This window comes from Oncorhynchus gorbuscha, linkage group LG08, assembly GCF_021184085.1.
Source record: "Oncorhynchus gorbuscha isolate QuinsamMale2020 ecotype Even-year linkage group LG08, OgorEven_v1.0, whole genome shotgun sequence".
In the NCBI taxonomy this organism is placed as follows: domain Eukaryota; kingdom Metazoa; phylum Chordata; class Actinopteri; order Salmoniformes; family Salmonidae; genus Oncorhynchus; species Oncorhynchus gorbuscha.
The window spans coordinates 8,280,875-8,303,865 of NC_060180.1; the positions used below are offsets into that span (position 1 = coordinate 8,280,875).

The window sequence follows — 22,991 nt, forward strand, 5'->3', positions numbered from 1 at the left end:
TACTTTAAATGGCCGGATGTCATACTAATTTCGGCTTTCACAACAGCAGATCAATTAGATATGGGAATGTGGTACCGAAATCAACGCAGTCACGCAGGACGCAGTATGCAAAAATAGAATGTTTAATAGTATGTGACATTTTGGAAATGGAGTGGTTTAAATGCCAGGATGGTATACTCATCTCTTCTGTAGGCTAGGCGACCTATTTAATGTATGGATCAAGCCATAGCAGTCATTCTGTTCTCTTTCCCAGTGATCAGTGCTTTAGTTTATTATGTTGATCTCCAGCGGTTCTGAATTTTTTTTTTAATTTCCAAATCAAATCAAATTTATTTGTCACATAAACATGGTTAGCAGATTTAATTTATTTTATTTTTAATAGCTTCTGATTAGCTTCTGGATTAGCTTCTGGGCTAGCTTCTGGCTAGCTCCTGGCTAGCTTCTGGCTAGTTTCTGGCTAGCTTCTTGGAGTTTCTGGCTAGCTTCTGGCTAGCTTCTTGGAGGATTGCAGATTTGAGGTAAATAATACTTATTTATAAATATAAATTGGTGAGGCGGGTTGCAGGAGAGTGTTTTGAAGATGAGTTGATGGTAAATAAAAATAAAATGTATGTGAAAAAAGTTGTAAATATATATATATATATATATATACAGGACACGACAAGACGAGGACAAAAGACGTCTGAACTGCTATGCCATCTCGGTTCATACAGATGTTAATGTGAGTGTAGTGAAATGCTTGTGCTTCTAGTTCCGACAATGCAGTAATAACCAACGAGTAATCTAACCTAACAATTCCAAAACTACTACCTTATACACACAAGTGTAAAGGGATAAAGAATATGTACATAAAGATGTATGAATGAGTGATGGTACAGAACGGCATAGGCAAGATGCAGTAGATGGTATCGATCGAGTACAGTATATACATATGAGATGAGTAATGTAGGGTATGTAAACAAAGTGCCATAGTTTAAAGTGGCTAGTGATACATGTATTACATAAAGATACAGTAGATGATATAGAGTACAGTATATACATATACATATGAGATGAATAATGTAGGGTATGTAAACATTATATTAAGTAGCATTGTTTAAAGTGGCTAGTGATATATTTTACATCAATTTCCATCGATTCCCATTATTAAAATGGCTGGAGTTGAGTCAGTGTGTTGCCAGCAGCCACTCAATGTTAGTGGTGGCTGTTTAACAGTCTGATGGCCTTGAGATAGAAGCTGTTTTTCAGCTGAATTTGCGACGCACCTGACTGTCCACGTCCTTTTCATTTGAACATTTAGAAAAGTTTTGGTGTGCACTGTTTTGATTTCTATATGTTACAACATTTAGGTTTTTACTGATACATTTGTTGAAATTAAACAAATTTCAAGTTTCTGTCTTCAGTCCTTTTTAAATAGGATAGATGGGCTATATGGTCTACTATAGTATAGGTAGAATGTGATAGTCTGCCTATAACCAACCTGAGTAGGCCTAGAACTCCATTAGGTAGAATGTGATAGTCTGCCTATAACCAACCTGAGTAGGCCTAGAACTCCATTAGGTAGAATGTGATAGTCTGCCTATAACCAACCTGAGTAGGCCTAGAACTCCATTAGGTAGAATGTGATAGTCTGCCTATAACCAACCTGAGTAGGCCTAGAACTCCATTAGGTAGAATGTGATAGTCTGCCTATAACCAACCTGAGTAGGCCTAGAACTCCATTAGGTTGAATGTGATAGTCTGCCTATAACCAACCTGAGTAGGCCTAGAACTCCATTAGGTTGAATGTGATAGTCTGCCTATAACCAGCCTGAGTAGGCCTATAACTCCATTAGGTAGAATGTGATAGTCTGACTATAACCAGCCTGAGTAGGCCTAGAACTCCATTAGGTAGAATGTGATAGTCTGACTATAACCAGCCTGAGTAGGCCTATAACTCCATCAGGTAGAATGTGATAGTCTGACTATAACCAGCCTGAGTAGGCCTAGAACTCCATCAGGTAGAATGTGATAGTCTGACTATAACCAGCCTGAGTAGGCCTATAACTCCATTAGGTAGAATGTGATAGTCTGACTATAACCAACCTGAGTAGATCTATAACTCCATTAGGTAGACTGTGATAGTCTGACTATAACCAACCTGAGTAGGCCTAGAACTCCATTAGGTAGAATGTGATAGTCTGCCTATAACCAACCTGAGTAGGCCTAGAACTCCATTAGGTAGAATGTGATAGTCTGCCTATAACCAACCTGAGTAGGCCTAGAACTCCATTAGGTAGAATGTGATAGTCTGCCTATAACCAACCTGAGTAGGCCTAGAACTCCATTAGGTAGAATGTGATAGTCTGCCTATAACCAACCTGAGTAGGCCTAGAACTCCATTAGGTTGAATGTGATAGTCTGCCTATAACCAACCTGAGTAGGCCTAGAACTCCATTAGGTTGAATGTGATAGTCTGCCTATAACCAGCCTGAGTAGGCCTATAACTCCATTAGGTAGAATGTGATAGTCTGACTATAACCAGCCTGAGTAGGCCTAGAACTCCATTAGGTAGAATGTGATAGTCTGACTATAACCAGCCTGAGTAGGCCTATAACTCCATCAGGTAGAATGTGATAGTCTGACTATAACCAGCCTGAGTAGGCCTAGAACTCCATCAGGTAGAATGTGATAGTCTGACTATAACCAGCCTGAGTAGGCCTATAACTCCATTAGGTAGAATGTGATAGTCTGACTATAACCAACCTGAGTAGATCTATAACTCCATTAGGTAGACTGTGATAGTCTGACTATAACCAACCTGAGTAGACCTAGAACTCAATTAGGTAGAATGTGATAGTCTGCCTATAACCAACCTGAGTAGGCCTAGAACTCCATTAGGTAGAATGTGATAGTCTGCCTATAACCAACCTGAGCAGGCCTAGAACTCCATTAGGTAGAATGTGATAGTCTGCCTATAACCAACCTGAGCAGGCCTAGAACTCCATTAGGTAGAATGTGATAGTCTGCCTATAACCAACCTGAGCAGGCCTAGAACTCCATTAGGTAGAATGTGATAGTCTGCCTATAACCAACCTGAGTAGGCCTAGAACTCCATTAGGTAGAATGTGATAGTCTGCCTATAACCAACCTGAGTAGGCCTAGAACTCCATTAGGTAGAATGTGATAGTCTGCCTATAACCAACCTGAGTAGGCCTAGAACTCCATTAGGTAGAATGTGATAGTCTGCCTATAACCAACCTGAGTAGGCCTAGAACTCCATTAGGTAGAATGTGATAGTCTGCCTATAACCAACCTGAGTAGGCCTAGAACTCCATTAGGTTGAATGTGATAGTCTGCCTATAACCAGCCTGAGTAGGCCTATAACTCCATTAGGTAGAATGTGACTGAGTAGGCCTAGAACTCCATTAGGTAGAATGTGATAGTCTGCCTATAACCAGCCTGAGTAGGCCTATTCCATCAGGTAGAATGTGATAGTCTGACTATAACCAGCCTGAGTAGGCCTAGAACTCCATTAGGTAGAATGTGACTATAACCAACCTGAGTAGATCTATAACTCCATTAGGTAGACTATAACTATAACCAACCTGAGTAGACCTAGAACTAACTGCCATCAACCTGGTAGAAACTGGTAGAATGTGAGTCTGACTATAACCAGCCTGAGTAGGCCTAGAACTCCATCAGGTAGAATGTGATAGTCTGACTATAACCAGCCTGAGTAGGCCTATAACTCCATTAGGTAGAATGTGATAGTCTGACTATAACCAACCTGAGTAGATCTATAACTCCATTAGGTAGACTGTGATAGTCTGACTATAACCAACCTGAGTAGACCTAGAACTCAATTAGGTAGAATGTGATAGTCTGCCTATAACCAACCTGAGTAGGCCTAGAACTCCATTAGGTTGAATGTGATAGTCTGCCTATAACCAACCTGAGTAGGCCTAGAACTCCATTAGGTAGAATGTGATAGTCTGACTATAACCAACCTGAGTAGGCCTAGAAATCTGAGGTAGAATGTGATAGTCTGCCTGTAACCAACCTGAGTAGGCCTAGAACTCCATTAGGTAGACTGTGATAGTCTGCCTATAACCAACTTGAGCAGGCCTAGAACTCCATTCCTATTCAGAGTTTAGAGAAATTAATTACATTGGAAATTAGCTATTATCAGGCTGGTTAATGCGATGCATGTCTTTTGAATTTGGAAAAATCCACCCGCACTCAGCCCCGCCCCACCTATTCAGCCAATCAGGAGCCTCTCCAGCATTGCGGCCGTGGCATACTGCATACTTTTTCCTAAACGGTACGTGCTAAATAGAATGCGACGATGAGTACATAGTATGCAGTTTAAGTATGTAGTACACTAGTATGGGTATTCGGACACGCGGTCTGGTCACCGTCTTCACAATTTAACAGTCCAATTAATGCCTTTTTATGGTTCTCTCTTATCAGTCATGATTTCTGCGTAGATGTTGGTTCACAGTACACTGCTTTTAATGATTTAGATGGAACTATAAACAGCTAGTTTGTTTCTGCTTGTGATTTATGAGCATCATCATTCAAACCCCTTGTCTCTCCTCCTAAAGTGTTTATTTTCTGTCTAATTTGAGTTTGAGTGTAATTTTCAGAGCCCTTTCATGGAAGTGAATGCGTGTTGCTAGGCTACATTCCAATCATTCCCCAAGTCTGGAGCACGGCTTGCGAGCCAAACAAAATAACATGCAGCACACGCAGTGTCCCAGTTTCCGCCTCCGCCTCCTTAGAATGTTCTATCTGCAAACAACCACAGACGCTACCAAGCTGCCACCTAAATGTGTGTTTCTGTGCCCGGGAATGCAGTACACATGCATATCTTTACCACTACAGCTGGAGGTCTTTATTTTTCCTGCACACTGTGAATATAATTTTGTTGCGCACATTAACAATTTCTTGCATCACAAAGAAGATTAGGCTAAATTTACAAGGTGGCATCCTTGTCCGTTTTTCAGTTCAAGTGGAGGAAATCTCCTCGTATTTTGATGTCATCCTCTTAAGAGATGCAGCTGACGATTGTTGAGGAAGCACCCTAGTCTGTCTTCTGTACCAAGGTACTTTTAGACTAAAACTGTGCCTCTATTGTCTGTAGGCCTTGTCCCTTGATGTACATCTAACCCAGGGTTTCCCAAACAGTCCTGGAGACACCAAGGCGTGCACGTTTTGCTTTTTGCCCTGGGGAGGGGGTTGCAGGAGCGACTTTGGGAAACCCGGGTCTAACCCGACGAAAGCTGTTCACTCAGTTTTTCAATACAGTTGTTATGAATTTAATCTGAAGTATATTTATGCGTTTTTCCTCCTAATGTGTCTGTTAGGGGTGTCCTAATGTGTCTGTTAGGGGTGTCTGTTAGGGGTGTCCTAATGTGTCTGTTAGGGGTGTCTGTTAGGGGTGTCCTAATGTGTCTGTTAGGGGTGTCCTAATGTGTCTGTTAGGGGTGTCTGTTAGGGGTGTCCTAATGTGTCTGTTAGGGGTGTCTGTTAGGGGTGTCCTAATGTGTCTGTTAGGGGTGTCTGTTAGGGGTGTCCTAATGTGTCTGTTAGGGGTGTCTGTTAGGGGTGTCTGTGGGGGGTGTCTGTTAGGGGTGTCCTAATGTGTCTGTTAGAGGTGTCCTAATGTGTCTGTTAGGGGTGTCCTAATGTGTCTGTTAGGGGTGTCCTAATGTGTCTGTTAGGGGTGTCCTAAGTAGAGGTTGACTGATTAATCGGAATGGGCGATTTAATTAGGACCGATTTCAAGTTTTCATAACAATCGGAAATCAGTATTTTTGGGCGCCGATTTTTGTATTATTATTTTCATTTTATTTTGTATTATTATTTTATTTGTATACCTTCATTTAACTAGGCAAGTCAGTTAAGAACACATTCTTATTTTAAATGACGGCCTAGGAACGGTGGCTTAACTGCCTTGTTCAGGGGCAGAACGACAGATTTTTACCTTGTCAGCTCAAGGGGTCCAATCTTGCATCCTTAGAGTTAACTAGTCCAGCGCTCTAACCACATGCCTCACAAGGAGCCTGCCTTTTACGCGAATGCAGTAGAATCCAAGGTAAGTTGTTAGCTAGCATTAAACTTATCTTATAAAAAACAATCAATCATAATCACTAGTTATAAATACTAATCCAGGTTAGCAGGCAATATTAACCAGGTGAAATTGTGTAATTTCTCTTGCGTTCATTGCACGCAGAGCCAGGGTAAATGCAACAGTTTGGGCTGCCTGGCTTATTGCGAACTAATTTGCCCGAATTTTACGTAATTATGACATAACATTGAAGGTTGTGCAATGTAACAAGAATATTTAGACTTAGGGATGCCACCCGTTAGATAAAATACCGAACGGTTCCGTATTTCACTGAAATAATAAACGTTTTGTTTTCGTAATGATAGTTTCCGGATTCGACCATATTAATGACCAAAGGCTCGTATTTCTGTGTGTTATTATGTTATAATTAAGTCTAATTTGATAGAGCAGTCTGACTGAGCAGCAGCAGGCCCGTAATCATTCATTCAAACAGCACTTTCGTGCATTTTGCCAGCAGCTCTTCGCAAGCACAGCGCTGTTTATGACTTCAAGCCTATCAGCCTTATGGCTGGTGTAACCAACGTGAAATGGCTAGCTAGTTAGCTGGGTGTGCGCTAATAGCGTTTCAAACGTCACTCGCTCTGACACTTGGAGTAGTTATTCCCCTTGCGCTGCAAGGGCCGCGGCTTTTGTGGAGCTATAGGTAATGCTGCTTCGAGGGTGGCTGTTGTCGATGTGTTCCTGGTTTGAGCCCAGGTAGGGGAGAGGAGAGGGACGGAAGCTATACTGTTACACTGGCAATACTATAGTGCCTATAAGAACATCCAATAGTTAAAGGTATATGAAATACAAATGGTATAGAGAGAAATAGTCCTATAAATACTATATTAACTACAACCTAAAACCTCTTACTTTGCAATACTGAAGTCTCATGTTACAAGGAACCACCAACTTTCATATGTTCTTTCATATGTTCTCTGAGCAAGGAACTTAAACGTTAGATTTCTTACATGGCACATATTGTACTTTTACTTTCTTCTCCAACACTTTGTTTTTGCATTATTTAAACAAAAATTGAACATGTTTCATTATTTATTTGAGGCTAAATTGATTTTTATTGATGTATTATATTAAGTTAAAATAAGTGTTAATTCAGTATTGTTGTAATTGTCATTATTACAAAAAAATAATTGGCCGATTAATCGGTATCGGCCTTTTTGGTACTCCAATAATCGGTATCAGTATCAGCGTTGAAAAATCATAATTGGTCGACCTCTAGTCCTAATGTGTCTGTTAGGGGTGTCCTAATGTGTCTGTTAGGATTGTTAGGGGTGTCCTAATGTGTCTGTTAGGGTTGTTAGGGGTGTCCTAATGTGTTTGTTAGGGGTGTCCTAATGTGTTTGTTAGGATTGTTAGGGGTGTCCTAATGTGTCTGTTAGGATTGTTAGGGGTGTCCTAATGTGTCTGTTAGGGTTGTTAGGGGTGTCCTAATGTGTCTGTTAGGGTTGTTAGGGGTGTCCTAATGTGTCAGGGGTGTCCTAATGTGTCTGTTAGGGTTGTTAGGGGTGTCCTAATGTGTCTGTTAGGGTTGTTAGGGGTGTCCTAATGTGTCAGGGGTGTCCTAATGTGTCTGTTAGGGTTGTTAGGGTTGTCCTAATGTGTCAGGGGTGTCCTAATGTGTCAGGGGTGTCCTAATGTGTCTGTCAGGGGTGTCCTAATGTGTCTGTTAGGGTTGTCCTAATGTGTCAGGGGTGTCCTAATGTGTCTGTTAGGGGTGTCCTAATGTGTCTGTTAGGGGTGTTAGGGTTGTCCTAATGTGTCTGTTAGGGTTGTCCTAATGTGTCAGGGGTGTCCTAATGTGTCTGTTAGGGTTGTTAGGGGTGTCCTAATGTGTCTGTTAGGGTTGTCCTAATGTATCTGTTAGGGTTGTTAGGGGTGTCCTAATGTGTCTGTTAGGGTTGTCCTAATGTGTCTGTTAGGGTTGTTAGGGGTGTCCTAATGTGTCTGTTAGGGTTGTCCTAATGTGTCTGTTAGGGTTGTTAGGGGTGTCCTAATGTGTCTGTTAGGGTTGTTAGGGGTGTCCTAATGTGTCTGTTAGGGTTGTCCTAATGTGTCTGTTAGGGTTGTTAGGGGTGTCCTAATGTGTCTGTTAGGGTTGTTAGGGGTTGTCCTAATGTGTATGTTAGGGTTGTCCTAATGTGTCTGTTAGGGTTGTCCTAATGTGTCTGTTAGGGTTGTCCAAATGTGTCTGTTTGGGTTGTTAGGGGTGTCCTAATGTGTCTGTTAGGGTTGTCCTAATGTGTCTGTTAGGGTTGTTAGGGGTGTCCTAATGTGTCTGTTAGGGTTGTTAGGGGTGTCCTAATGTGTCTGTTAGGGTTGTCCTAATGTGTCTGTTAGGGTTGTTAGGGGTGTCCTAATGTGTCTGTTAGGGTTGTTAGGGGTGTCCTAATGTGTCTGTTAGGGTTGTCCTAATGTGTCTGTTAGGGTTGTTAGGGGTGTCCTAATGTGTCTGTTAGGGTTGTTAGGGGTGTCCTAATGTGTCTGTTAGGGTTGTTAGGGGTGTCCTAATGTGTCTGTTAGGGTTGTTAGGGGTGTCCTAATGTGTCTGTTAGGGTTGTCTTAATGTGTCTGTTAGGGTTGTCCTAATGTGTCTGTTAGGGTTGTCCTAATGTGTCTGTTAGGGTTGTCCTAATGTGTCTGTTAGGGGTGTCCTAATGTGTCTGTTAGGGTTGTCCTAATGTGTCTGTTAGGGTTGTCCTAATGTGTCTGTTAGGGGTGTCCTAATGTGTCTGTTAGGGTTGTTAGGGGTGTCCTAATGTGTCTGTTAGGGTTGTCCTAATGTGTCTGTTAGGGTTGTTAGGGGTGTCCTAATGTGGTTGTTAGGGGTTGTCCTAATGTGTATGTTAGGGTTGTCCTAATGTGTCTGTTAGGGTTGTCCTAATGTGTCTGTTAGGGTTGTCCAAATGTGTCTGTTTGGGTTGTTAGGGGTGTCCTAATGTGTCTGTTAGGGTTGTCCTAATGTGTCTGTTAGGGTTGTTAGGGGTGTCCTAATGTGTCTGTTAGGGTTGTTAGGGGTGTCCTAATGTGTCTGTTAGGGTTGTCCTAATGTGTCTGTTAGGGTTGTTAGGGGTGTCCTAATGTGTCTGTTAGGGTTGTTAGGGGTGTCCTAATGTGTCTGTTAGGGTTGTCCTAATGTGTCTGTTAGGGTTGTTAGGGGTGTCCTAATGTGTCTGTTAGGGTTGTTAGGGGTGTCCTAATGTGTCTGTTAGGGTTGTTAGGGGTGTCCTAATGTGTCTGTTAGGGTTGTTAGGGGTGTCCTAATGTGTCTGTTAGGGTTGTCTTAATGTGTCTGTTAGGGTTGTCCTAATGTGTCTGTTAGGGTTGTCCTAATGTGTCTGTTAGGGTTGTCCTAATGTGTCTGTTAGGGGTGTCCTAATGTGTCTGTTAGGGTTGTCCTAATGTGTCTGTTAGGGTTGTCCTAATGTGTCTGTTAGGGTTGTTAGGGGTGTCCTAATGTGTCTGTTAGGGTTGTCCTAATGTGTCTGTTAGGGTTGTCCTAATGTGTCTGTTAGGGTTGTCCTAATGTGTCTGTTAGGGTTGTCCTAATGTGTCTGTTAGGGTTGTTAGGGGTGTCCTAATGTGTCTGTTAGGGTTGTCCTAATGTGTCTGTTAGGGGTGTCCTAATGTGTCTGTTAGGGTTGTCCTAATGTGTCTGTTAGGGTTGTTAGGGGTGTCCTAATGTGTCTGTTAGGGTTGTCCTAATGTGTCTGTTAGGGTTGTTAGGGGTGTCCTAATGTGTCTGTTAGGGTTGTCCTAATGCGTCTGTTAAGGTTGTTAGGGGTGTCCTAATGTGTCTGTTAGGGTTGTTAGGGGTGTCCTAATGTGTCAGGGGTGTCCTAATGTGTCTGTTAGGGTTGTTAGGGGTGTCCTAATGTGTCTGTTAGGGTTGTTAGGGGTGTCCTAATGTGTCAGGGGTGTCCTAATGTGTCTGTTAGGGGTGTCCTAATGTGTCTGTTAGGGTTGTTAGGGGTGTCCTAATGTGTCAGGGGTGTCCTAATGTGTCTGTTAGGGTTGTTAGGGGTGTCCTAATGTGTCAGGGGTGTCCTAATGTGTCTGTTAGGGTTGTTAGGGGTGTCCTAATGTGTCAGGGGTGTCCTAATGTGTCTGTTAGGGTTGTTAGGGGTGTCCTAATGTGTCTGTTAGGGTTGTTAGGGGTGTCCTAATGTGTCTGTTAGGGTTGTCCTAATGTGTCTGTTAGGGTTGTTAGGGGTGTCATAATGTGTCTGTTAGGGTTGTCCTAATGTGTCTGTTAGGGTTGTTAGGGGTGTCCTAATGTGTCTGTTAGGGTTGTCCTAATGTGTCTGTTAGGGTTGTTAGGGGTGTCCTAATGTGTCTGTTAGGGTTGTCCTAATGTGTCTGTTAGGGTTGTTAGGGGTGTCCTAATGTGTCTGTTAGGGTTGTTAGGGGTGTCCTAATGTGTCAGGGGTGTCCTAATGTGTCTGTTAGGGGTGTCCTAATGTGTCTGTTAGGGTTGTTAGGGGTGTCCTAATGTGTCAGGGGTGTCCTAATGTGTCTGTTAGGGTTGTTAGGGGTGTCCTAATGTGTCAGGGGTGTCCTAATGTGTCTGTTAGGGTTGTTAGGGGTGTCCTAATGTGTCTGTTAGGGTTGTTAGGGGTGTCCTAATGTGTCTGTTAGGGTTGTCCTAATGTGTCTGTTAGGGTTGTCCTAATGTGTCTGTTAGGGGTGTCATAATGTGTCTGTTAGGGTTGTCCTAATGTGTCTGTTAGGGTTGTTAGGGGTGTCCTAATGTGTCTGTTAGGGTTGTCCTAATGTGTCTGTTAGGGTTGTTAGGGGTGTCCTAATGTGTCTGTTAGGGTTGTCCTAATGTGTCTGTTAGGGTTGTTAGGGGTGTCCTAATGTGTCAGGGGTGTCCTAATGTGTCTGTTAGGGGTGTCCTAATGTGTCTGTTAGGGTTGTTAGGGGTGTCCTAATGTGTCAGGGGTGTCCTAATGTGTCTGTTAGGGTTGTTAGGGGTGTCCTAATGTGTCAGGGGTGTCCTAATGTGTCTGTTAGGGTTGTTAGGGGTGTCCTAATGTGTCAGGGGTGTCCTAATGTGTCTGTTAGGGTTGTTAGGGGTGTCCTAATGTGTCTGTTAGGGGTGTCCTAATGTGTCTGTTAGGGTTGTCCTAATGTGTCTGTTAGGGGTGTCCTAATGTGTCTGTTAGGGTTGTTAGGGGTGTCCTAATGTGTCTGTTAGGGTTGTTAGGGGTGTCCTAATGTGTCTGTTAGGGTTGTTAGGGGTGTCCTAATGTGTCTGTTAGGGTTGTTATGGGTGTCCTAATGTGTCTGTTAGGGGTGTTAGGATTGTCCTAATGTGTCTGTTAGGGTTGTTAGGGGTGTTAGGGTTGTCCTAATGTGTCTGTTAGGGTTGTTAGGGGTGTGTCCTAATGTGTCTGTTAGGATTGTTAGGGGTGTCCTAATGTGTCTGTTAGGATTGTTAGGGGTGTCCTAATGTGTCTGTTAGGGGTGTCCTAATGTCTCTTAGGGTTGTTAGGGTGTCCTAATGTGTCTGTTAGGATTGTTAGGGGTGTCCTAATGTGTCTGTTAGAGGTGTCCTAATGTGTCTGTTAGGGTTGTTAGGGGTGTCCTAATGTGTCTGTTAGGGTTGTTAGGGGTGTCCTAATGTGTCTGTTAGGATTGTTAGGGGTGTCCTAATGTGTCTGTTAGGATTGTTAGGGGTGTCCTAATGTGTCTGTTAGGGGTGTCCTAATGTCTCTTAGGGTTGTTAGGGGTGTCCTAATGTGTCTGTTAGGATTGTTAGGGGTGTCCTAATGTGTCTGTTAGAGGTGTCCTAATGTGTCTGTTAGGGTTGTTAGGGGTGTCCTAATGTGTCTGTTAGGGTTGTTAGGGGTGTCCTAATGTGTCTGTTAGGATTGTTAGGGGTGTCCTAATGTGTCTGTTAGGATTGTTAGGGGTGTCCTAATGTGTCTGTTAGGGGTGTCCTAATGTCTCTTAGGGTTGTTAGGGGTGTCCTAATGTGTCTGTTAGGATTGTTAGGGGTGTCCTAATGTGTCTGTTAGGGTTGTCCTAATGTGTCTGTTAGGGTTGTTAGGGGTGTCATAATGTGTCTGTTAGGGTTGTCCTAATGTGTCTGTTAGGGTTGTTAGGGGTGTCCTAATGTGTCTGTTAGGGTTGTCCTAATGTGTCTGTTAGGGTTGTTAGGGGTTGTCCTAATGTGTCTGTTAGGGTTGTTAGGGGTGTCCTAATGTGTCTGTTAGGGTTGTCCTAATGTGTCTGTTAAGGTTGTTAGGGGTGTCCTAATGTGTCTGTTAGGGTTGTTAGGGGTGTCCTAATGTGTCAGGGGTGTCCTAATGTGTCTGTTAGGGTTGTTAGGGGTGTCCTAATGTGTCTGTTAGGGTTGTTAGGGGTGTCCTAATGTGTCAGGGGTGTCCTAATGTGTCTGTTAGGGGTGTCCTAATGTGTCTGTTAGGGTTGTTAGGGGTGTCCTAATGTGTCAGGGGTGTCCTAATGTGTCTGTTAGGGTTGTTAGGGGTGTCCTAATGTGTCAGGGGTGTCCTAATGTGTCTGTTAGGGTTGTTAGGGGTGTCCTAATGTGTCTGTTAGGGTTGTTAGGGGTGTCCTAATGTGTCTGTTAGGGTTGTCCTAATGTGTCTGTTAGGGTTGTCCTAATGTGTCTGTTAGGGGTGTCATAATGTGTCTGTTAGGGTTGTCCTAATGTGTCTGTTAGGGTTGTTAGGGGTGTCCTAATGTGTCTGTTAGGGGTGTCCTAATGTGTCTGTTAGGGTTGTCCTAATGTGTCTGTTAGGGTTGTTAGGGGTGTCCTAATGTGTCTGTTAGGGTTGTCCTAATGTGTCTGTTAGGGTTGTTAGGGGTGTCCTAATGTGTCAGGGGTGTCCTAATGTGTCAGGGGTGTCCTAATGTGTCTGTTAGGGGTGTCCTAATGTGTCTGTTAGGGGTGTCCTAATGTGTCTGTTAGGGTTGTTAGGGGTGTCCTAATGTGTCAGGGGTGTCCTAATGTGTCTGTTAGGGTTGTTAGGGGTGTCCTAATGTGTCAGGGGTGTCCTAATGTGTCTGTTAGGGTTGTTAGGGGTGTCCTAATGTGTCAGGGGTGTCCTAATGTGTCTGTTAGGGTTGTTAGGGGTGTCCTAATGTGTCTGTTAGGGGTGTCCTAATGTGTCTGTTAGGGTTGTCCTAATGTGTCTGTTAGGGGTGTCCTAATGTGTCTGTTAGGGTTGTTAGGGGTGTCCTAATGTGTCTGTTAGGGTTGTTAGGGGTGTCCTAATGTGTCTGTTAGGGTTGTTAGGGGTGTCCTAATGTGTCTGTTAGGGTTGTTATGGGTGTCCTAATGTGTCTGTTAGGGGTGTTAGGATTGTCCTAATGTGTCTGTTAGGGTTGTTAGGGGTGTTAGGGTTGTCCTAATGTGTCTGTTAGGGTTGTTAGGGGTGTCCTAATGTGTCTGTTAGGATTGTTAGGGGTGTCCTAATGTGTCTGTTAGGATTGTTAGGGGTGTCCTAATGTGTCTGTTAGGGGTGTCCTAATGTCTCTTAGGGTTGTTAGGGGTGTCCTAATGTGTCTGTTAGGATTGTTAGGGGTGTCCTAATGTGTCTGTTAGAGGTGTCCTAATGTGTCTGTTAGGGTTGTTAGGGGTGTCCTAATGTGTCTGTTAGGGTTGTTAGGGGTGTCCTAATGTGTCTGTTAGGATTGTTAGGGGTGTCCTAATGTGTCTGTTAGGATTGTTAGGGGTGTCCTAATGTGTCTGTTAGGGGTGTCCTAATGTCTCTTAGGGTTGTTAGGGGTGTCCTAATGTGTCTGTTAGGATTGTTAGGGGTGTCCTAATGTGTCTGTTAGAGGTGTCCTAATGTGTCTGTTAGGGTTGTTAGGGGTGTCCTAATGTGTCTGTTAGGGTTGTTAGGGGTGTCCTAATGTGTCTGTTAGGGTTGTTAGGGGTGTCCTAATGTGTCTGTTAGGGGTGTCCTAATGTGTCTGTTAGGGTTGTTAGGGGTGTCCTAATGTGTCTGCATTCTGCAGGCCTGAGGCGGCGCAGTTCGTATCAAGCAGCTCCATAACTGTAATCGCTCCCAGGGTGACCATGTCACGTAAGCCAGATGCTCATAAATCAAAAGCAGAAACAAACTAAATGTTTATAGTTACATCTAATTCATGAATTCAATGACAGACCCACTGGCTCCAGGTCATCTACAAGTCCATGCTAGGTAAAGCTCCGCCTTATCTCTGTTCACTTGTCATGATGGCAACACCCACCCGTAGCACGCGCTCCAGCAGGTGTATCTCACTGATCATCCCTAAAGCCAACACCTCATTTGGCTGCCTTTCCTTCCAGTACTCTGCTGCCTGTGACTAGAAGGAATTGCAAAAATCGATGAAGTTGGAGACTTTTATCTCCCTCACCAACTTTAAACATCTGCTATCTGAGCAGCTAACAGCTGTACATAGTATATCGGTAAATAGCCCGCCCAATTTACCTACCTCATCCACATACTGTTTTTATTTATTTACTTTTCTGCTCTTTTGCACACCAATATCTCTACCTGCACATGACCATCTGCTCATTTATCACTCCAGTGTTAATCTGCTAAATTGTAATTATTCGCCTACCTCCTCATGTCTTTTGCACACATTGTATATAGACTCTTTTTTTTCTTTTTTTCTACTGTGTTATTGACTTGTTAATTGTTTACTCCATGTGTAACTCTGTTGTCTGTTCACACTGCTATGCTTTATCTTGGCCAGGTCTCAGTTGTAAATGAGAACTTGTTCTCAACTAGCCTACCTGGTTAAATAAAGGTGAAATGAAAAATAAAATAAAAAACGTACTGTGAACAAAGAATCCAGACTGAAATCATGACTGATGAGAGAGAAAAGCATAAAAGGTGTTCATTAGACTGTTAAATTGTAAAGACTGAGACAAGACGATGGCCATGTGCGAAATGAACAGACCATTCCCCATGTTTCAGCATTTCACAAATTCATTTCAATGCCAATTAAGGCAATGTGGGAAGAAATGGAATGCTTCCCAATGTCTTATCTGGTACCTATCATACATTGGTTGCGTTCCAACCCTTCATATTTCTTTATATATTTAAAGTGTAGTGGTCCTTCTGTAGCTCAGTTGGTAGAGCATGGCGCTTGTAACGCCAGGGTAGTGGGTTCGATTCCCGGGATCACCCATACGTAAAATGTATGCACACATGACTGTAAGTCGCTTTGGATAAAAGTGTCTGCTAAATGGCATATATTATTATTATTATGCAGCACAGTTTTTGTATAATTTGAGCCAGTAGTTAAGAAAGTAGTGTGTCAAAACGGGGCGGCAGCGTAGCCTAGTGGTTAGAGTGTTGGACTAGTAACCGAAAGGTTGCAATTTCAAATCCCCGGGCTGACAAGGTACAAATCTGTCGTTCTGCCCCTGAACAGGCAGTTAACCCACTGTTCCTAGGCCGTCATTGAAAATAAGAACTTGTTCTTAACTGACTTGCCTAGTTAAATAAAGTATTTATTTATTTTTTAATGTTTATTTTTTAAATGGCTCTGTCCTGCAGAATACATTGGGGAAGTGTTGAATATGCTAAAGCCATATGCACACCAGTTGTCCCTTCCGCACACTGCATCATTGCTTCCCATATGAGATATTGTAACTTGACATATTATTAATTTAGCAGCCTTACAGGAGCAATTGGGGTTAAGTGCCTTGCTCAAGGGCACCTCGGCAGATTTTTCACCTTGTCGGCTCAGTGATTCAAACCGGCACCCTTTTGGGTACTGGCCCAACGCTCTTACCGCTAGGCTACCTGCCGCCCTAGCAGTCTGTGCTGTTTCATACAGTTTGTGCAGCTAGACTGACCACCACATGGGTTATTAGCTCTGACTTTGCTGTAAGCGACTGAGGAAAAGTGTACTTACTATGGCTACTATGGCTGTCTCACCTAGCTATCTTAAGATGAATGCACTAACTATAAGTCTCTCTGGATAAGAGCGACTGCTAAATGACTTGAATGTAAAATGCTCACCTCTCCCTTTAAAACCTGTATGGAAACTCCCGCTCACCTGCCCTCAAACGGTTGGAGGATATCTCATTGCTGACTGTGTTGTTGTGCGGCATGTGTAGTTGTCTTGCCACGTGGGAAAACCTAGAGCCATAACCTAAATGTGGGTAAAAGAGCTGAGAGCCAGCAGTTTTCAATAGCACCTATAACATAACGGGAGGAGATGATCCCTCTTTTTTGCTTTCTCTGACACACATTCACAATGTTGTTAATGTATTAACATTAACAGAGGGGAACGATTATCTGGGGTTTGTTATTTCTCTCTCTCTCTGTGTGTTGTGTCGCTAGGCTAGCTGTCAGGCTGATTGTCCTATAGAAAGGCCAATGTGGACGCACGCTCCATGGAAATGCAGTGGCCACAGTCAGAGGAATGTGTTATTGTTCACTCGAACAAGCACTTTATTTTTAGATTTCTCTTAAGTGTGTTCGAAGCCCTGTACTTATCACATTCTTTCCATTGTCTCTGTTCCCTATTGCTTGTGCGTGTGTGTGTGTGTTTTCAAATGTCTGTGCTTCTAAGTAGGTGGGGTGTGGGTTTGTGTGTGTGGTGTGTGTGTTTTCAAATGTCTGTGCTTCTAAGTAGGTGGGGTGTTTGTGTGTGTGGTGTGTGTGTTTTCAAATGTCTGTGCTTCTAAGTAGGTGGGGTGTGTGTTTGTGTGTGTGTGGTGTGTGTGCGCGCCACCCTCTTGTATGTGTTATTCCCCGGCTTTGAGATCTATACACAAAGTGATGACTACAGGACACGCTTATGGAGACTGGCTTTAGGAGATATGGAAATGTCACGCTTCAGACTTGTGCTTTTGCTTACATGCTTCAAGGTTTTCCTCAAACTTTCCTTCTGTTGACAACTGAGTTGCTTGGCTTTGAGAAAAGGTATTTTAGCTTTGACTTCAGACAGTTCTCAAACAGTAAACTGGAATAAGCAGATTAAATGGGGTGTTTTTCACATCCACCCTGCAAATGCAACTCCTTACATGCTCCATGATCCAACAAACGCTGCTACCACAACTTTTTATTTAGAAGAAAGTTAGACTTTTTGTTTTGACTACTTCGTCAGGAGGCAGGACCTGTATTACCCAGGGTCTACTACCAGCAGCAGCATTCTGCAATCAAACTGCTAATGGAATCAGACTAATGAAACACAATACAGTCCCTATGCAACCATTAGGAAATAATATGTTTCGCAGTTTGGACTGGCACACCCATCAGAACATGTCAGGATTGACTGTCTTAAAGCCTGCGTCATTGAATAACAAACACACGTGTGTGTGTGTGTGTGTGATAAAGATCTATTTGAATCCTTACAGTGAATAGGCTACTATGGATTATAAACCGGGTGGTTCGAGCCCTGAATGCTGATTGGCTGACAGCCGTGGTATATCAGGCCATATACCACAAAATGTGAAAAATAGTCAAGGGGTCTGAGTACTTTCCAAAGGCACTGTAGCTTCAGGGTTTACATAGTGAATGGTATGCTCTAGTAGTGAATGTATGCCAGAACAAGGTGTTTTGTACTACTAAGCATCAGTGAGGGATTTGGCTCAGTCTTCACTGATTGGTTGACTGGAATGTGATTTATGCAGTGTGAGCATCTGAACGGCTGGGTCTGGATTTCAGAGTCAAAAACCTTGAGCTTGATTTGATAAGCCATTGCACCGGTGTGCCAGTCATTTTCATCAGGCACTAAAGGACAACAATGGAAGCCTTAAAACACAGCACTGTGTTGACTTTATCTTCAGATTGAGCTGACGTCTCCCAGGGTTGAGTCCTAAGAGTTATCTGTACACAACTCACAATTTTCATGTCAATACCTTATTGACACATAATTTAGGATTGAAGCAAAAGTTTGTAAACTGCGCTTGGATGTCATTCAGGATTCGGCCCAGAATCCTTCTTTTGCCTCTGCGCTGTAGCCTATGATTTGCCCTTATTTTCCCTTTTGTGTTGCCGTTCGTTATCCTTGAGAGGTGACGTGAGGACCGTAGCGGTGCGTGGGTAAAATCACTGGGGAAACAAAGCCCCCTCCCCCCCAAAGCCAAATGCCAACATCCCATGTGTTGTGATAATTGCTTTGTTTGCTCTGTAACGCGTTAGTCCATATGCCTATATAGACTTAAAGGCAGAGACAATAAGAAGACACAGTGGCAGAATAAATAGTTTTTATCACAAAACCGGATAGCAACCTCTGTCCAGTGAAGTCCACAAAACATATTTCATGTACAGTAACAGACAGTTACTTTACCTACAGCATGGTCAAACAAGTGAATGTTTCCGTCACTAAACAACTATTGATTTAGAACCACAGAGAGGTACCGCAAGTCACAAAGATAACAGGAGCTGCCTCCACTATTGTAGCACCATTTACACTTCAACATCATCAAATCAACTCTGCTTAGTCTAATTTAGTGACAACTATAAGATACCAAAAAACAAGTTAGTCCAATCAACGTAAGCTAAAGATTTCTCTGTGTGTGTTAGTGCAAGTAGAAAAACATTTTAACTCACCCTACTTGTAGAGAAACGCCAATGCAATCCGCCTCTCTTTCATATTGATGAAACAATCTATGACTTTGTCATACAGTACCCACTTTTAGTTTTTGTTATTCTAGGCTACCTGGCTAAAATTCTTGCATGTTAGCCTAACTTCCATTCATGGGCAATGTTACCTAGTTAGTATTAACCTTCTACTTCTAGCTACATAATGAACTTCCATCCTCTCAGGCCAGGGCCACAACAACGTATGAATTAATGGTAGGAGCAGAATCTCCATTATATTCATTGGCCAGTATGGAGAATTAAGTAAAACCACAAGTCCAAATCCCTATCTCCATCCATGGCTAATTAGGAAAGGGCCAATTTTAGCTAGCTGGCTAAGAAATCAACAACACAACAAGATGCAACAATTCCAGTTTTTCTGTCAATGACGTATGCTCTCAATAGGATTTGATAGGAGGGATGCCAAATCCAAGCTGGCTTCCTTTGAAACGTATTGTTTAGGTGCACCAAGACCATTCACAGTTGAGCTCGCTCAGTTTAGCTCAACACTGATTGACATTTTTTTTTTTACTTATTTGGGATAGGGGGGCGGTATTTTGACGTCTGGATGAAAAGTGTGCCCATAGTAAACTGCCTGCTACTCAGGCCCAGAACCTAGGATATGCATATAATTGGTAGATTTGGATAGAAAACACTCTAAAGTTTCTACAACTGTTAAAACAATGTCTGTAAGTATAACAGAACTGAAATGGCAGGTGAAACCCAGAGGACAAACCATCCCCAAAAACTTTTTTTCGCCCTACCACTGATTTCAATGGCTGGCACTTTGATAATAGGACGAAATTGTGCCCGATTGCAGTTCCTAGGGCTTCCACTAGGCTGGTTTTTAGAAAAATTTGCCAGAAATGGTAGTTTTTCTAGGTGGCTTCCATTTTGGCTGTAGTGTTTTCAAGCTCGTGAATGAGAGCGCGTTCTTTGGTATTTTTCTCCAGTAAAGACAATAACGATTTTTCGTCTTAAATTTGAGCATTTATTTGCGTATTAGGGTACCTAAGGATTGATTATAAACATTGATTGACTTGTTGGGATAAGTTTACTTACTGGTAACGTTTGGGATTCATTTTGTATGCATTTTGAAGGAGGGAAACTGAGTAGATTATTGACTAAAACACGCCAGCTAAACTGAGTTTTTATGGATATAAAGAAGGACTTGATTGACCAAAAGGAGCATTTGTAATGTAACTGGGACCTTTTGGAGTGCCAACAGAAGATTAGGTAAGGCATACATTATATAGCTATTTCTGACTTTTGTGTCGCAACTCCCTGGTTGAAAATCATTTGTTATGCATTTGTGTGCTGGGTGCTGTCCTCAGATAATCGCATGGTTTGCTTTCGCCGTAAAGCCCTTTTGAAATCTGAAACAGCATCTGGATTAACAACAAGTTAAGCTTTATTTTGATGTATTGCACTTGTGATTTCATGAAAGTTTAATATTTATCGCAATTTAATTTGATGTTGGCGCTCACCGGAAATTGTCGAAACGGTAGCGTCCCACTGATCCGCAAGAAGTTAATACTTTTTTTTGTCAAGGGAGGTCAGTGTCATACAGACGGCAACAGACACAGTGCATTCGGAAAGGGTTCAGACGCCTTCACTTTTTCCACATTTTATTAAGTTACAGCCTTATTCTAAAATGGATTGAATGTTTTTTTCCCCTCATCAATCTACACACACTACCCCATAATGACAAAGCATTAACAGGTTTTTAGAAATGTTTGCCAATTTATAAAAAACAGATTTACATAAGTTACATAACTTATTTACATACGTTTTCAGACCCGTTGCTATGAGACTCGAAGTTGAGCCCAGGTGCACCCTGTTTCCATTGATGATCCTTGACTGGAGTCCACCTGTGGTAAATTCAAATGATTGAACATGATTTGAAGAGACACACACCTGTCTTTATAAGGTCCCACAGTTGACTGTGCATGTCAGAGCAAAAACCAATCCATGAGGTTGAAGGAATTGTCCATAGACCTCCGAGCCAGGATTATGTTTTGGTACCCTTCTGGGGAAGGGAAGAACACAGAGGCCAGTGGGAACACAGGTCTGCAAGAACACAGTGGCCTCCATCATTCTTAAATTCCTAGAGCTGGACAATTGGCCAAACTAAGCAATCGAGGGAGAAGGGCTTTGGTCAGAGTTCCTCTGTGGTTATGGGAGAACCTTCCCTGCAGCACTCCACCAATCAGGCCTTTATGGTAGAGTGGCCAGACAGAAGCCACTCTGTAAAAGGCACATGAGTTTGCTAAAAGGCACCTAAAGGACTCTCAGACCATGAGAAACAAGATTCTCTGGTCCCATGAAACCAAGATTGAACTCTTTGGCCTGAATGCCAAGCTCCACGTCTGGAGGAAACCTGGCACCATCCCAACGGTGAAGCATGGTGGTGGCAGCATGCTGGGGGGATGTTTTTCAGTGGCAGGGACTGGGAGACCAGTCAGGATCGAGGGGAAAGATGAACGGAGCAAAGTACAGAGAGATCCTTGAAGAAAACCTGCTCCACAGCACTCAGGACCTCAGACTGGGCAATGACCTTAAGCACACAGCCAAGACAATGCAGGCGTGGCTTTGGGATAAGTTTCAATGTACTTGAGTGGCCCTGCCAGAGCCAGGACTTGAACCCGATCGAACATCTCTGGAGAGACCTGACAATAGCTGTGCTGCGACGCTCCCCATCCAAGCTGACATAGCTTGAGAGGATCTGCAGAGAAGAATGGGAGAAACTCTCCAAATACAGGTGTGCCAAGCTTGTAGCGTCATACCCAAGAAGACTCGAGGTTGTAATCGCTGCCAAACGTGCTTCAAAGAAGTACTGAGTAAAGGGTCTGAATACTTATTTAAATGTAATATTTCAGTTTTGTATTCTTTATAAATTTGCACAAAATAAAAACATTTTTTATTTCTTTGTCATTATGGGTTATTGTCTAGATTTATGAGGAAAAAACACAATTTTATATATTTTAGAATAAGCCTGTAACGTAACACAATGTGGAAAATTGTAGGGGTCTGAATACTTTCCAAATGCAGGTGTAGATGGTCTACACGTAAGGAGACGGGTGCTGTTTCGCCCGTTCGGATGCTTTCTCCTGTGAGATACAATTCAGCCTCTTGCGAATTGAAGGAAAATGATGAAACACTGAGACGAGATTCATTTTTGGTTATTTGTTTTTGGTCTATATTTTGGGGGGAACCCCGACTTCCCTTGGCATCCATGAATACACGCCACTGCGTGAGGAGAACAGTCACCTATCAGGGCCATCTTTGACGCAGAATCAATCTGTCATGCTGCAGCGTCCAGGTGTAAACACTGGTGTAGCTGGATGATATAGCCTAGCCTACCATGTCCCAGTGACAGTGATAGCACTTAGCAAGCTGTGTGGCTCTATCCCTGCTCAGGGCGCTAGCAGGATATAGGTAGTTGCGCAAGGATGAATCATTTGGCCATTGACCCACATGAATTCATAGCAGGTTTTAGTGACTGGAAAGGGATTAGCCTTTATGCATAACTTGTTTTTAAGGCTTACGTGAACGATTGCAGCTGTATGCTTTTTGTCCACTGTGCTTCCACACTTCCTGTCAATATAGCTGCCGGGGCCTTGGGTCAGACTCATTACCATAGTAACAGGGATTTGCTTTCGCGGTATGGGTCAGGAAGGGCACTAATTTGCTTCGACAGTCACATATCTGAGGGGCTCGACACCCAGATAAAACCTGAAAGCCACAGCCAGGGTATCCATCAGACGGTAGACCGTCACCTCGGTGTCAGAGCTCGAAGGGTGCAAAAATCATCTTGATCCATGGACACCGGGCTAGTGCTATGTAAGCCTATGTATGCTAAGCCTATGTATGCAGAAGCCAACTCTACAATATTCACCCACAGCCATTCTTAATGTTGTCAAAAGCAATCTGTCAGAGATGGTTCTGAGTGTGGATGGATGCAAGAGTCTCTCTGATTTCACTTTTACAGTATAGATGAAGCAACTGAAACAGTCACTTTTACAGTATAGATGAAGCAACTGAAACAGTCACTTTTACAGTATAGATGAAGCAACTGAAACAGTCACTTTTACAGTATAGATGAAGCAACTGAAACAGTCACTTTTACAGTATAGATGAAGCAACTGAAACAGTCACTTTTACATTTGAATAAGATATATTTTTAAGCTGGCACACCACTGAAATAATAGTCTTTTTAGCTATTTTATCCATGCTGAGCTGTGCTGTCATTTCATATAAATAAGCCTGGGCTCTTTCAGACATGTCCCAGTGTTTGAAGGTGTTCTAAAATATCTGGA

General features: G+C 42.8%; 1 protein-coding gene across 7 annotated transcripts in view; it reads left to right on the forward strand.

Moving 5' to 3' along the window:
• LOC124041149 (mitogen-activated protein kinase kinase kinase kinase 3-like) overlaps positions 1 to 22,991 on the forward strand; it is a 91,067-nt gene that overhangs the window by 36,393 nt on the left and 31,683 nt on the right. The gene's annotated exons all lie outside the window — the stretch shown is intronic.